The sequence below is a fragment of the Pleuronectes platessa genome, unplaced genomic scaffold (genome assembly GCF_947347685.1).
Source record: "Pleuronectes platessa unplaced genomic scaffold, fPlePla1.1 scaffold_38, whole genome shotgun sequence".
Taxonomy (NCBI): Eukaryota; Metazoa; Chordata; class Actinopteri; order Pleuronectiformes; family Pleuronectidae; genus Pleuronectes; species Pleuronectes platessa.
This window is the reverse complement of record NW_026518977.1, coordinates 142,011-156,951: the sequence shown is the minus strand read 5'-3', so window position 1 is coordinate 156,951 and position 14,941 is coordinate 142,011. Positions and strand designations below refer to the sequence as shown.

The 14,941-nt window shown below is 42.3% G+C and overlaps 2 long non-coding RNA genes across 2 annotated transcripts; one reads left to right on the top strand and one right to left on the bottom strand.

Annotated features, from left to right (window-relative positions):
• The first annotated feature begins 3,583 nt into the window (after positions 1–3,583).
• Positions 3,584–6,397, top strand: LOC128436346 (uncharacterized). The gene is made up of 4 exons (XR_008338025.1): positions 3,584–3,691; positions 4,100–4,282; positions 4,902–5,896; positions 6,127–6,397. It is a non-coding gene; the product is annotated as an uncharacterized LOC128436346 (long non-coding RNA).
• A 1,421-nt stretch (positions 6,398–7,818) lies between these two features.
• LOC128436350 (uncharacterized) lies at positions 7,819–10,635 on the bottom strand. Its single transcript, XR_008338030.1, has 6 exons — positions 10,500–10,635; positions 9,909–10,091; positions 9,203–9,289; positions 9,011–9,075; positions 8,300–8,447; positions 7,819–8,069 (listed from the first exon to the last, which is right to left on the bottom strand). It is a non-coding gene; the product is annotated as an uncharacterized LOC128436350 (long non-coding RNA).
• Between the last annotated feature and the right edge of the window lie 4,306 nt (positions 10,636–14,941).

The window sequence follows — 14,941 nt, the reverse complement described above, 5'->3', positions numbered from 1 at the left end:
TTCCCTCACATCAGTGGATCCTTGCCTCCACTCTGGGATCTTATTTGGAAAGTTTATTCATTTCTTGTAAGTGATCTCCTGTGCGCTCTGCCCGCTCTCTGTGCGCTCTGCGCCACTGCGCTCTCTGCGGTCTGCGCGCTCTGCTGAATTATGTTGAATTTCATGTAAAACAATAATAAACAGACAAATAAATTTACATGACAATTGTTTACAGTGCGGGAGTTACACTCCAACAGACCGCGTCACACTCGCGCTGTGGGTTTTACGCGGTGTCATTGCCGCCGGTCTACGGGGAGTATGACGGAAGTTGCATGTGCGCAGGACATCAGCTCCTGTGGAAACACACGAGCAAAGCGATGACGGAAGCGACGCTGATGGGATCGGTCCCAGAATTTCCTTGTGGTTAACTCTTTAGATTTGGAAGGGTCGAACATCAAAGCAGCAAACACAAAAACCTGAAGGGAACAACCTAAACTTAACTACTGAAATTAATGGAACCAAAAGACATGTTCCTATCCTGACTCCTCTTCCAGAAACAGGAGAAAAAATGGGTTCAACTCAAATGATACCCACCCCCCGAACCTGGCTGGGACATCCTCAACAGATCTTAAGACACGTTACAAGTGTAAGGGGTCAATTCTTAATACAGTTTTCGAGTTTTGGCAGTGTTATTTTTCCCGTTTTGCTGATATTTTAATTCATCCGACAGGACAGTGATTCCTATAGGCTGCGGGGATTTGGCGACGTCTATTAAGGGACACCGTAGCGCTCCCTCTCGCCCTCTCTCTCTCTCCACTGCCGGTCCTGTGTGTGTGAGTAAGTGCAGCGTGGCCGCAGCAGGTGCGGACACAAATTGTTTGTTGCGGTGAGTTTGCTGAAAGTAACTTTAATGTCAACGGAGATCACTCAGAAAACGTTCCGCAAATATTAACCTTTATTCCGTCCCTAGAGCCAGCGTACAGCTGTGTGCGTGAGGGTGAGACTGTATCAGCGTCGGCATAAATGCGCGCTGTAATCTTCAGTCATAAGAGTAATACTTGTAAGTAATGCGCCGGAACAATTAACAGAGTCTTCACTATTGTGTGCGTGACATTAAGTTAAGTTGTCTTTTCCTGTTTTAGTAATTGCTCTCAAGACAATAAGGACGGCGTGGATCCCTGCTTTATTTTAAATGAATTAAAGGTATGACATAATGATGTGTTTTATGATTGTCAATGTTTTCAAACATTTTGATAAACTGGTTTAAATTGTGTGAACTAACTACAACAAGTTTGTTTTATAGGGCTGCCTTATTTGACCTTATTTAAATTTAGTTTCTTTCTGATTTATTGGTTTGATTATTGTGCTTTTTGTTTTATTTTATTTTGTTCTATGGGAATGTGCAATATGGTTGACTGGTACGTATTAAATAAATTGTATATTTCTGAAATCACAGCCTCTTCTGCTGATGTTTTAATGTTCCTGACAGGACGGTGATTCGTATAGGCTGCAGGGAGTCGGCGAAGTCTATTTAGGGACCCCGTAACTCTTCCCTTCTCCCCCTCTCTCTCTCCCCCCACTGCCGGTCCTGTGTGTGTGAGGAAGTGTTGCGTGGGCCGAGCAGGGATGGATTTATAAAAGAGTGCGTAGGATTCTTACTAAAAGTGTGCTTATGCCCAAAAGCAGGAAATGGCGTAAGCCAAAGCTAATTCCGATTTATAAAACCGTGCGCACGCAAAACCTGAACTCCAAATCCGCTCTCCACACGCTCAATTTCTACTATAAATGGTCAATGCATAGCACGTCACGAATATTAAATTATGAAGCTGACCAATGGTTTTCCACCGCGAGTCCTGACGGAGGCACGGCATCAAGCGATGTGAAGAGGAAGTAAAACTTTCAGACACTGACATCGAGGTGATTGTTAGTGAGATGGAGGTGAAGAGCGACTTATGGGACAGCTGTGATGTCACTAATAAAGGAAATACACTGATACTCTGCCGCTGCTGCTGTGGATAACACAATGTGTGAGAATAGAAATCGCTGAACCCTCGCTTACTCCTCATCCTTCCATTCGCATGCACACATCGTCCAGAACCCCCCACCGGGGTCACGGTAGTATTTATCCATTTAGAGAATCGGACCGCTTCCCTCACATCAGTGGATCCTTGCCTCCACTCTGGGATCTTATTTGGAAAGTTTATTCATTTCTTGTAAGTGATCTCCTGTGCGCTCTGCCCGCTCTCTGTGCGCTCTGCGCCACTGCGCTCTCTGCGGTCTGCGCGCTCTGCTGAATTATGTTGAATTTCATGTAAAACAATAATAAACAGACAAATAAATTTACATGACAATTGTTTACAGTGCGGGAGTTACACTCCAACAGACCGCGTCACACTCGCGCTGTGGGTTTTACGCGGTGTCATTGCCGCCGGTCTACGGGGAGTATGACGGAAGTTGCATGTGCGCAGGACATCAGCTCCTGTGGAAACACACGAGCAAAGCGATGACGGAAGCGACGCTGATGGGATCGGTCCCAGAATTTCCTTGTGGTTAACTCTTTAGATTTGGAAGGGTCGAACATCAAAGCAGCAAACACAAAAACCTGAAGGGAACAACCTAAACTTAACTACTGAAATTAATGGAACCAAAAGACATGTTCCTATCCTGACTCCTCTTCCAGAAACAGGAGAAAAAATGGGTTCAACTCAAATGATACCCACCCCCCGAACCTGGCTGGGACATCCTCAACAGATCTTAAGACACGTTACAAGTGTAAGGGGTCAATTCTTAATACAGTTTTCGAGTTTTGGCAGTGTTATTTTTCCCGTTTTGCTGATATTTTAATTCATCCGACAGGACAGTGATTCCTATAGGCTGCGGGGATTTGGCGACGTCTATTAAGGGACACCGTAGCGCTCCCTCTCGCCCTCTCTCTCTCTCCACTGCCGGTCCTGTGTGTGTGAGTACAACCCAGTCTCATCAGAAAATGTTCAATGGTAACGTCGGTCCAAGTGGACCAACGTTACCATCTCACAATCTGGCCTCTCAGATTGTGAGATGGTAACATTTAGTCCTCCCATTGTTTTGCATTGGCGTGTTCTCACGTCACGTGACTCTCAAGCTCCCGTCTGCGGAGAGGAAAACATGGCGGAGATTCCTTGTTTTTTCAGATAAAAATATAATTTTGTAACTTAGTTTGGGCATAAAAATACATTCTGACACCATTTCTAGCGAGAAATGTGGTCTTTGCTTCCACAGTCTTCAGCCAGTTCGTGCTTATGATAAATATTTTAATAGTTATCACGCATGTTTTGCGTCGATATCGTTGCTATGATGGTTGCCATGGCACCACGGGCGCAGCTTGGTGTTTAAATCACAGTCCCTGCGTGGTGTCCTTCAGTGATCGTGAATGTTATTCATGTTATATAATAGTAATATTTGAGGCTAGATTACATCTCTAATGAGAAGGATCATGCGAGTCTGTTTATACCGAGGCCGGCCCGAGTGCGCGACCGGCCCGAGTGGCGCGAGCCGAGCGGCCCGAGCGGCGCGAGCCGAGCGGCCCGAGTGCGCGAGCGGACCGAGTGCGCGAGCGGACATGACGTGTGGCTGTCGTAAAAACCCTATTTGTAAACAACCAGCCCTTTAACTAGGGGCTGCGTCATAAACACGGCGCGCTTGGAAGACCACGATGTCATCTTCCTTCTGTCAGGTAAGTAGTTTATTGTTTTTAAAGATCGTTACGATCTAGGTTTACAGTCCGAGTGCGGAGAGAGTCCGTCAATCCACACTATGGACGCTGTTCATCAGCTAATACGCCATTGTTAGCCACATGCTTCAGCCCACGGTAGCCTGTGCTACCTGGGAGGTGAATACATGGTTGTTGAAAGCAGTTCAAGACGCTTAGCTCATCATTGAGGGACGCTACAATATAAATATAAACATGAATTTGATTTATGAATGCTTTAGATTAATAAGGAGTGTATTTGTCTACCATTACTCCACAATATCAGGTCAATTTGGTTTAATGTATAGTATGCACTATGACAATAATGTTTCCATGTTATGGAGTTGCGATTCATTTTATAAAACAATTGCTATGTTCTGTTTTTTAATCAAGGAGGATCCAAGTGAAGCTACAGGAGTTTCATTAACGTCAACAACTTGGACCAAACAGTTTGTTTTGCTTGATGAAGAGCAGGAAGGGCAGCCTGGAGAGAAAGAGAAGCCGGGTTGAGCCCACTACCATCATCCACGTACCACGAGGAAGATGAGGGAGAGAAATGATCCTACCATTAAAGAGGTACTTTTAAGTTACATACCAGAAAAAACATTTTATATAATTTGCCAAATATACATTTTTATTAAATCCCCAAAGTACACTTGCTGAAATATAAGTTAATATCACACTGAAAGAATTTTGATCAATCATGCTTCCCTGCTGTGATTGTTTAACTAGGAAAACAACTTTTTCCACAGGAAGGCAAGTCAATTTAAGGAATACATGTGCAAAGTTTTCCTCTGTTATGTATAATGATGACCCCCATCAAACATAATGTTAGCAATATTTACACCTTTTAATTTATACTGTTTATTTCTGTCTACATGTGTGAATTTGCCTTCATTAGTTTCAGAAAAGAGCGATGATGTATCGGTCAGTGGGCGGCAGCACGAGACTCCGCAAACTAGTCTGTAAGCAAAGCAGACGAAGGCATCGAGGTTGCGGCCTGCCATCATTGTTATTTTGCTTAAGGGACTGAATATGTTTCATGTAGAAATATTAGCATTTCCCTTATATCTACCAAAACTGCTTGTTTCACAGACTGCAGTTTTGTTTTGATCCGATGTGGTGTGCAAATACAACCGTATCTGCAATGGGTTGTGGGGCATTAACATTTGTAACTCTAATTTTGTTTTGACAGACTGTGAAAAGAACGTTGAGAACATCACCACTCTACAGGAAGACACAGTCCAGTAATGGGTGTCAGAAGTTCAGTAGTGAACGACAGGTACTGTGGAAAAATATGTGTCATTGTTGTACAATGTCCTTTGACTCTGTTTAAACAAGGTTAACACAAAAAGGTTTGATTGTAAACTGATATCGGTATGAATTCATGTTATTCTCCTCGTCAAAAGAAACAAACAATCCAAATTACCTGCAGAAAGCCCTTGATGGACGCTTCAGCTGCATCGTCAGATTGGTGAGACAGCAAGATGCCAACTTTAATGCCAATTTATTTGTGTAACATTCTGTGACCAAATGTATAGATAACTTTTTGTAGATTGTAAAAATAGATAACCCATTTATTACAAAAAAACTACACTAGAATTATCGCACTGCGTTGTATGACTCCGCTAACCAGAGCAGTGTCCGTCTACATATTTCTACATATTTTCTCTCATATAAATGACACTGTATCTCTTGACAACTGAAACCATAAGATGAGGTCAGTGTGGCCTTGACCTTTTTACTTTAAGACAAATACAAAGTTAGACAATCCGAAAACATGCAGTTATGCCTCCGGCGACTCGCTATTGCAGAGGCATTAAAACCGTAGTGTAGTAGATTGGATTTTATTGGTGTTACATTGGACATCTTGTATGGGTACACCAAAAAATATATTTGGTTTCACATTCTAGATGGCAATAAGCAGAGTCATCAACTCAGGAAAAATATTTCTGTAGAAAAGAAAGCCTTGTATGTGTGTATGTATACATACACACAAACGCACAATTGAGACGTTTTTGTCTTTTATCATATATTCTCAGGCAGTACTGATGCATTTACTGAGACGGGACGTGAGGGCCTACTCTGCGTGCTCAGAGTTCAAGCCCAGCAGGCTGCAGCGGGCCTGACATATTCTGGAACAGCAGCACAGTCTTTGGATGACTCCTCTGAAGATGAAAACATGGCGAGGTACTTCTCCACCGATGAAGAACTGTGAGGGCTGTGATTAGCTACACTCTCTTGCTACAAGGCTACTCATGCTACTCCCTGGCAGCCTTAGGAAGGCATTAGCTTGCTGTGTGGTAGCTGTAAGCTTCAGCATTTTTAGTTTTTAGTGGCCTGTCTGACGTTTATGTTAAAAAAAAATCAGAGGGAACCATCTTCATAATTTAACACTATGGTTTGTTTGTGTCCTTCAGTTCTTCTCAAGAGAAGCAGTACAGGTGTGCCTCAGCTCCACGGTCCCTCCTGCAGCCTCCGCTCCTGATGCTAACCTCATGTCTCCATCACACCAAGCAGCAGACCTGGATTGACAGACCTTTCTCCAGAGCTGCCCCCTCCCTCTGAAACCCCCCTCTCCAAAACACTATTTGTGTAGTTTTTAAAGTATTTTTTGCATGAGAATTGTTGATCATAACATTTCCAGCAGATGCCTTAATATAATGTTTGTGCACAATAAATGACATTGATCATAACATAATGGTATTTCCTTGCACTTCTACACCATGATATTGTCAGATAAGATGCTGATTACATTAAAGCAGTGAATGCTCTGCTTTAAGCAACATAAACACACAATGATTCAATGGATCTGAAGTAGAATGGGCACATTACATTCTGTAGAGAATGCCTCAGTTATGGAAGTCAGAAAATAACTTTCTTTATCTGAGGTTCCAGTCATTTATAGTCACAGCAAAGCACACAGGTCTGGTTGTCTAAGTGGCGCCCATATCATATTGTTTAAGATGTGTAACATCAAGTTTGTGTTTCAGTGCAAAATTAGTCATTAGTCAAGAGTTCACCTTCTTCTTTACACTAAAATTAGGTGACCCAGATGTTTCACAATGCAATCTGATAAGGTCTTATGAGAAACATTCTTAACATTAAAGAAATCAACACAGAGGATAGCAATATCTGTTTGACTTTAATCCGTAGCTGATAATCAGCGGCCTGACTTATTCAAACACATTAATACTACAATGAATAAGGCAGGGGTTTTCCATCAGAAATCATTTCTGGGACATTAATTTAAAAGATCTCCAGTATAAGCAAATGTATTCTAAAATTGGTTTATATCCAAGTGTGAGGCTGTCCTGGCACATGGAAATAAGATATATATATATTGTTTGTATTAGCTTTCCCTCAGTTTAGTACTTGCACTTCTTGAAAAGCTCTATATAAATAAGATGTATTAATGTTTATACATTGCCCTCTAGTATATGTTTTCCTAAAAGTCACTGTAGATACAGAAATAACAGTATGGTTCAGGTGACAGTAAGTGGAAGCTGAAGGTAATTTCCATGTGCTCAAGAGAAAAACGTGACGATATAGTTGATTTCTGATAGAAGGCCCTGCCTCATTCATTGTAGTATTAATGTGTTTGAATAAGTCATGCTGCCGATTACCAGCTACTGATTAAAGTCAAACAGATATTGCTATCCTCTGTGTTGATTTCTTTAATGTTAAGAATGTTTCTCATAAGACCTTATCAGATTGCATTGTGAAACATCTGGGTCACCTAATTTTAGTGTAAACAAGATGGTGAACTCTTGACTAATGACTAATTTTGCACTGAAACACAAACTTGATGTTACACATCTTAAACAATGATATGGGCGCCACTTAGACAACCAGACCTGTGTGCTTTGCTGTGACTATAAATGGCTGGAACCTCAGATAAAGAAAGTTATTTTCTGACTTCCATAACTGAGGCATTCTCTACAGAATGTAATGTGCCCATTCTACTTCAGATCCATTGAATCATTGTGTGTTTATGTTGCTTAAAGCAGAGCATTCACTGCTTTAATGTAATCAGCATCTTATCTGACAATATCATGGTGTAGAAGTGCAAGGAAATACCATTATGTTATGATCAATGTCATTTATTGTGCACAAACATTATATTAAGGCATCTGCTGGAAATGTTATGATCAACAATTCTCATGCAAAAAATACTGTAAAAACTACACAAATAGTGTTTTGGAGAGGGGGGTTTCAGAGGGAGGGGGCAGCTCTGGAGAAAGGTCTGTCAATCCAGGTCTGCTGCTTGGTGTGATGGAGACATGAGGTTAGCATCAGGAGCGGAGGCTGCAGGAGGGACCGTGGAGCTGAGGCACACCTGTACTGCTTCTCTTGAGAAGAACTGAAGGACACAAACAAACCATAGTGTTAAATTATGAAGATGGTTCCCTCTGATTTTTTTTTAACATAAACGTCAGACAGGCCACTAAAAACTAAAAATGCTGAAGCTAACAGCTACCACACAGCAAGCTAATGCCTTCCTAAGGCTGCCAGGGAGTAGCATGAGTAGCATTGTAGCAAGAGAGTGTAGCTAATCACAGCCCTCACAGTTCTTCATCGGTGGAGAAGTACCTCGCCATGTTTTCATCTTCAGAGGAGTCATCCAAAGACTGTGCTGCTGTTCCAGAATATGTCAGGACCGCTGCAGCCTGCTGGGCTTGAACTCTGAGCACGCAGAGTAGGCCCTCACGTCCCCTCTCAGTAAATGCATCAGTACTGCCTGAGAATATATGATAAAAGACAAAAACGTCTCAATTGTGCGTTTGTGTGTATGTATACATACACACATACAAGGCTTTCTTTTCTACAGAAATATTTTTCCTGAGTTGATGACTCTGCTTATTGCCATCTAGAATGTGAAACCAAATATATTTTTTGGTGTACCCATACAAGATGTCCAATGTAACACCAATAAAATCCAATCTACTACACTACGGTTTTAATGCCTCTGCAATAGCGAGTCGCCGGAGGCATAACTGCATGTTTTCGGATTGTCTAACTTTGTATTTGTCTTAAAGTAAAAAGGTCAAGGCCACACTGACCTCATCTTATGGTTTCAGTTGTCAAGAGATACAGTGTCATTTAGAGAAAATATGTAGAAATATGTAGACGGACACTGCTCTGGTTAGCGGAGTCATACAACGCAGTGCGATAATTCTAGTGTAGTTTTTTTGTAATAAATGGGTTATCTATTTTTACAATCTACAAAAAGTTATCTATAGATTTGGTCACAGAATGTTACACAAATAAATTGGCATTAAAGTTGGCATCTTGCTTTCTCACCAGTCTGACGATGCAGCTGAAGCGTCCATCAAGGGCTTTCTGCAGGTAATTTGGATTGTTTGTTTCTTTTGACGAGGAGAATAACATGAATTCATACCGATATCAGTTTACAATCAAACCTTTTTGTGTTGACCTTGTTTAAACAGAGTCAAAGGACATTGTACAACAATGACACATATTTTTCCACAGTACCTGTCGTTCACTACTGAACTTCTGACACCCATTACTGGACTGTGTCTTCCTGTAGAGTGGTGATGTTCTCAACGTTCTTTTCACAGTCTGTCAAAACAAAATTAGAGTTACAAATGTTAATGCCCCACAACCCATTGCAGATACGGTTGTATTTGCACACCACATCGGATCAAAACAAAACTGCAGTCTGTGAAACAAGCAGTTTTGGTAGATATAAGGGAAATGCTAATATTTCTACATGAAACATATTCAGTCCCTTAAGCAAAATAACAATGATGGCAGGCCGCAACCTCGATGCCTTCGTCTGCTTTGCTTACAGACTAGTTTGCGGAGTCTCGTGCTGCCGCCCACTGACCGATACATCATCGCTCTTTTCTGAAACTAATGAAGGCAAATTCACACATGTAGACAGAAATAAACAGTATAAATTAAAAGGTGTAAATATTGCTAACATTATGTTTGATGGGGGTCATCATTATACATAACAGAGGAAAACTTTGCACATGTATTCCTTAAATTGACTTGCCTTCCTGTGGAAAAAGTTGTTTTCCTAGTTAAACAATCACAGCAGGGAAGCATGATTGATCAAAATTCTTTCAGTGTGATATTAACTTGTATTTCAGCAAGTGTACTTTGGGGATTTAATAAAAATGTATATTTGGCAAATTATATAAAATGTTTTTTCTGGTATGTAACTTAAAAGTACCTCTTTAATGGTAGGATCATTTCTCTCCCTCATCTTCCTCGTGGTACGTGGATGATGGTAGTGGGCTCAACCCGGCTTCTCTTTCTCTCCAGGCTGCCCTTCCTGCTCTTCATCAAGCAAAACAAACTGTTTGGTCCAAGTTGTTGACGTTAATGAAACTCCTGTAGCTTCACTTGGATCCTCCTTGATTAAAAAACAGAACATAGCAATTGTTTTATAAAATGAATCGCAACTCCATAACATGGAAACATTATTGTCATAGTGCATACTATACATTAAACCAAATTGACCTGATATTGTGGAGTAATGGTAGACAAATACACTCCTTATTAATCTAAAGCATTCATAAATCAAATTCATGTTTATATTTATATTGTAGCGTCCCTCAGTGATGAGCTAAGCGTCTTGAACTGCTTTCAACAACCATGTATTCACCTCCCAGGTAGCACAGGCTACCGTGGGCTGAAGCATGTGGCTAACAATGGCGTATTAGCTGATGAACAGCGTCCATAGTGTGGATTGACGGACTCTCTCCGCACTCGGACTGTAAACCTAGATCGTAACGATCTTTAAAAACAATAAACTACTTACCTGACAGAAGGAAGATGACATCGTGGTCTTCCAAGCGCGCCGTGTTTATGACGCAGCCCCGAGTTAAAGGGCTGGTTGTTTACAAATAGGGTTTTTACGACAGCCACACGTCATGTCCGCTCGCGCACTCGGTCCGCTCGCGCACTCGGGCCGCTCGGGCCGGTCGCGCACTCGGGCCGGCCTCGGTATGAACAGACTCGCATGATCCTTCTCATTAGAGATGTAATCTAGCCTCAAATATTACTATTATATAACATGAATAACATTCACGATCACTGAAGGACACCACGCAGGGACTGTGATTTAAACACCAAGCTGCGCCCGTGGTGCCATGGCAACCATCATAGCAACGATAAAAACATGCGTGATAACTATTAAAATATTTATCATAAGCACGAACTGGCTGAAGACTGTGGAAGCAAAGACCACATTTCTCGCTAGAAATGGTGTCAGAATGTATTTTTATGCCCAAACTAAGTTACAAAATTATATTTTTATCTGAAAAAACAAGGAATCTCCGCCATGTTTTCCTCTCCGCAGACGGGAGCTTGAGAGTCACGTGACGTGAGAACACGCCAATGCAAAACAATGGGAGGACTAAATGTTACCATCTCACAATCTGAGAGGCCAGATTGTGAGATGGTAACGTCGGTCCAAGTGGACCAACGTTGCCATTGAACATTTTCTGATGAGACTGGGTTGGTGAGTAAGTGCAGCGTGGCCGCAGCAGGTGCGGACACAAATTGTTTGTTGCGGTGAGTTTGCTGAAAGTAACTTTAATGTCAACGGAGATCACTCAGAAAACGTTCCGCAAATATTAACCTTTATTCCGTCCCTAGAGCCAGCGTACAGCTGTGTGCGTGAGGGTGAGACTGTATCAGCGTCGGCATAAATGCGCGCTGTAATCTTCAGTCATAAGAGTAATACTTGTAAGTAATGCGCCGGAACAATTAACAGAGTCTTCACTATTGTGTGCGTGACATTAAGTTAAGTTGTCTTTTCCTGTTTTAGTAATTGCTCTCAAGACAATAAGGACGGCGTGGATCCCTGCTTTATTTTAAATGAATTAAAGGTATGACATAATGATGTGTTTTATGATTGTCAATGTTTTCAAACATTTTGATAAACTGGTTTAAATTGTGTGAACTAACTACAACAAGTTTGTTTTATAGGGCTGCCTTATTTGACCTTATTTAAATTTAGTTTCTTTCTGATTTATTGGTTTGATTATTGTGCTTTTTGTTTTATTTTATTTTGTTCTATGGGAATGTGCAATATGGTTGACTGGTACGTATTAAATAAATTGTATATTTCTGAAATCACAGCCTCTTCTGCTGATGTTTTAATGTTCCTGACAGGACGGTGATTCGTATAGGCTGCAGGGAGTCGGCGAAGTCTATTTAGGGACCCCGTAACTCTTCCCTTCTCCCCCTCTCTCTCTCCCCCCACTGCCGGTCCTGTGTGTGTGAGGAAGTGTTGCGTGGGCCGAGCAGGGATGGATTTATAAAAGAGTGCGTAGGATTCTTACTAAAAGTGTGCTTATGCCCAAAAGCAGGAAATGGCGTAAGCCAAAGCTAATTCCGATTTATAAAACCGTGCGCACGCAAAACCTGAACTCCAAATCCGCTCTCCACACGCTCAATTTCTACTATAAATGGTCAATGCATAGCACGTCACGAATATTAAATTATGAAGCTGACCAATGGTTTTCCACCGCGAGTCCTGACGGAGGCACGGCATCAAGCGATGTGAAGAGGAAGTAAAACTTTCAGACACTGACATCGAGGTGATTGTTAGTGAGATGGAGGTGAAGAGCGACTTATGGGACAGCTGTGATGTCACTAATAAAGAAAATACACTGATACTCTGCCGCTGCTGCTGTGGATAACACAATGTGTGAGAATAGAAATCGCTGAACCCTCGCTTACTCCTCATCCTTCCATTCGCATGCACACATCGTCCAGAACCCCCCACCGGGGTCACGGTAGTATTTATCCATTTAGAGAATCGGACCGCTTCCCTCACATCAGTGGATCCTTGCCTCCACTCTGGGATCTTATTTGGAAAGTTTATTCATTTCTTGTAAGTGATCTCCTGTGCGCTCTGCCCGCTCTCTGTGCGCTCTGCGCCACTGCGCTCTCTGCGGTCTGCGCGCTCTGCTGAATTATGTTGAATTTCATGTAAAACAATAATAAACAGACAAATAAATGTACATGACAATTGTTTACAGTGCGGGAGTTACACTCCAACAGACCGCGTCACACTCGCGCTGTGGGTTTTACGCGGTGTCATTGCCGCCGGTCTACGGGGAGTATGACGGAAGTTGCATGTGCGCAGGACATCAGCTCCTGTGGAAACACACGAGCAAAGCGATGACGGAAGCGACGCTGATGGGATCGGTCCCAGAATTTCCTTGTGGTTAACTCTTTAGATTTGGAAGGGTCGAACATCAAAGCAGCAAACACAAAAACCTGAAGGGAACAACCTAAACTTAACTACTGAAATTAATGGAACCAAAAGACATGTTCCTATCCTGACTCCTCTTCCAGAAACAGGAGAAAAAATGGGTTCAACTCAAATGATACCCACCCCCCGAACCTGGCTGGGACATCCTCAACAGATCTTAAGACACGTTACAAGTGTAAGGGGTCAATTCTTAATACAGTTTTCGAGTTTTGGCAGTGTTATTTTTCCCGTTTTGCTGATATTTTAATTCATCCGACAGGACAGTGATTCCTATAGGCTGCGGGGATTTGGCGACGTCTATTAAGGGACACCGTAGCGCTCCCTCTCGCCCTCTCTCTCTCTCCACTGCCGGTCCTGTGTGTGTGAGTAAGTGCAGCGTGGCCGCAGCAGGTGCGGACACAAATTGTTTGTTGCGGTGAGTTTGCTGAAAGTAACTTTAATGTCAACGGAGATCACTCAGAAAACGTTCCGCAAATATTAACCTTTATTCCGTCCCTAGAGCCAGCGTACAGCTGTGTGCGTGAGGGTGAGACTGTATCAGCGTCGGCATAAATGCGCGCTGTAATCTTCAGTCATAAGAGTAATACTTGTAAGTAATGCGCCGGAACAATTAACAGAGTCTTCACTATTGTGTGCGTGACATTAAGTTAAGTTGTCTTTTCCTGTTTTAGTAATTGCTCTCAAGACAATAAGGACGGCGTGGATCCCTGCTTTATTTTAAATGAATTAAAGGTATGACATAATGATGTGTTTTATGATTGTCAATGTTTTCAAACATTTTGATAAACTGGTTTAAATTGTGTGAACTAACTACAACAAGTTTGTTTTATAGGGCTGCCTTATTTGACCTTATTTAAATTTAGTTTCTTTCTGATTTATTGGTTTGATTATTGTGCTTTTTGTTTTATTTTATTTTGTTCTATGGGAATGTGCAATATGGTTGACTGGTACGTATTAAATAAATTGTATATTTCTGAAATCACAGCCTCTTCTGCTGATGTTTTAATGTTCCTGACAGGACGGTGATTCGTATAGGCTGCAGGGAGTCGGCGAAGTCTATTTAGGGACCCCGTAACTCTTCCCTTCTCCCCCTCTCTCTCTCCCCCCACTGCCGGTCCTGTGTGTGTGAGGAAGTGTTGCGTGGGCCGAGCAGGGATGGATTTATAAAAGAGTGCGTAGGATTCTTACTAAAAGTGTGCTTATGCCCAAAAGCAGGAAATGGCGTAAGCCAAAGCTAATTCCGATTTATAAAACCGTGCGCACGCAAAACCTGAACTCCAAATCCGCTCTCCACACGCTCAATTTCTACTATAAATGGTCAATGCATAGCACGTCACGAATATTAAATTATGAAGCTGACCAATGGTTTTCCACCGCGAGTCCTGACGGAGGCACGGCATCAAGCGATGTGAAGAGGAAGTAAAACTTTCAGACACTGACATCGAGGTGATTGTTAGTGAGATGGAGGTGAAGAGCGACTTATGGGACAGCTGTGATGTCACTAATAAAGAAAATACACTGATACTCTGCCGCTGCTGCTGTGGATAACACAATGTGTGAGAATAGAAATCGCTGAACCCTCGCTTACTCCTCATCCTTCCATTCGCATGCACACATCGTCCAGAACCCCCCACCGGGGTCACGGTAGTATTTATCCATTTAGAGAATCGGACCGCTTCCCTCACATCAGTGGATCCTTGCCTCCACTCTGGGATCTTATTTGGAAAGTTTATTCATTTCTTGTAAGTGATCTCCTGTGCGCTCTGCCCGCTCTCTGTGCGCTCTGCGCCACTGCGCTCTCTGCGGTCTGCGCGCTCTGCTGAATTATGTTGAATTTCATGTAAAACAATAATAAACAGACAAATAAATTTACATGACAATTGTTTACAGTGCGGGAGTTACACTCCAACAGACCGCGTCACACTCGCGCTGTGGGTTTTACGCGGTGTCATTGCCGCCGGTCTACGGGGAGTATG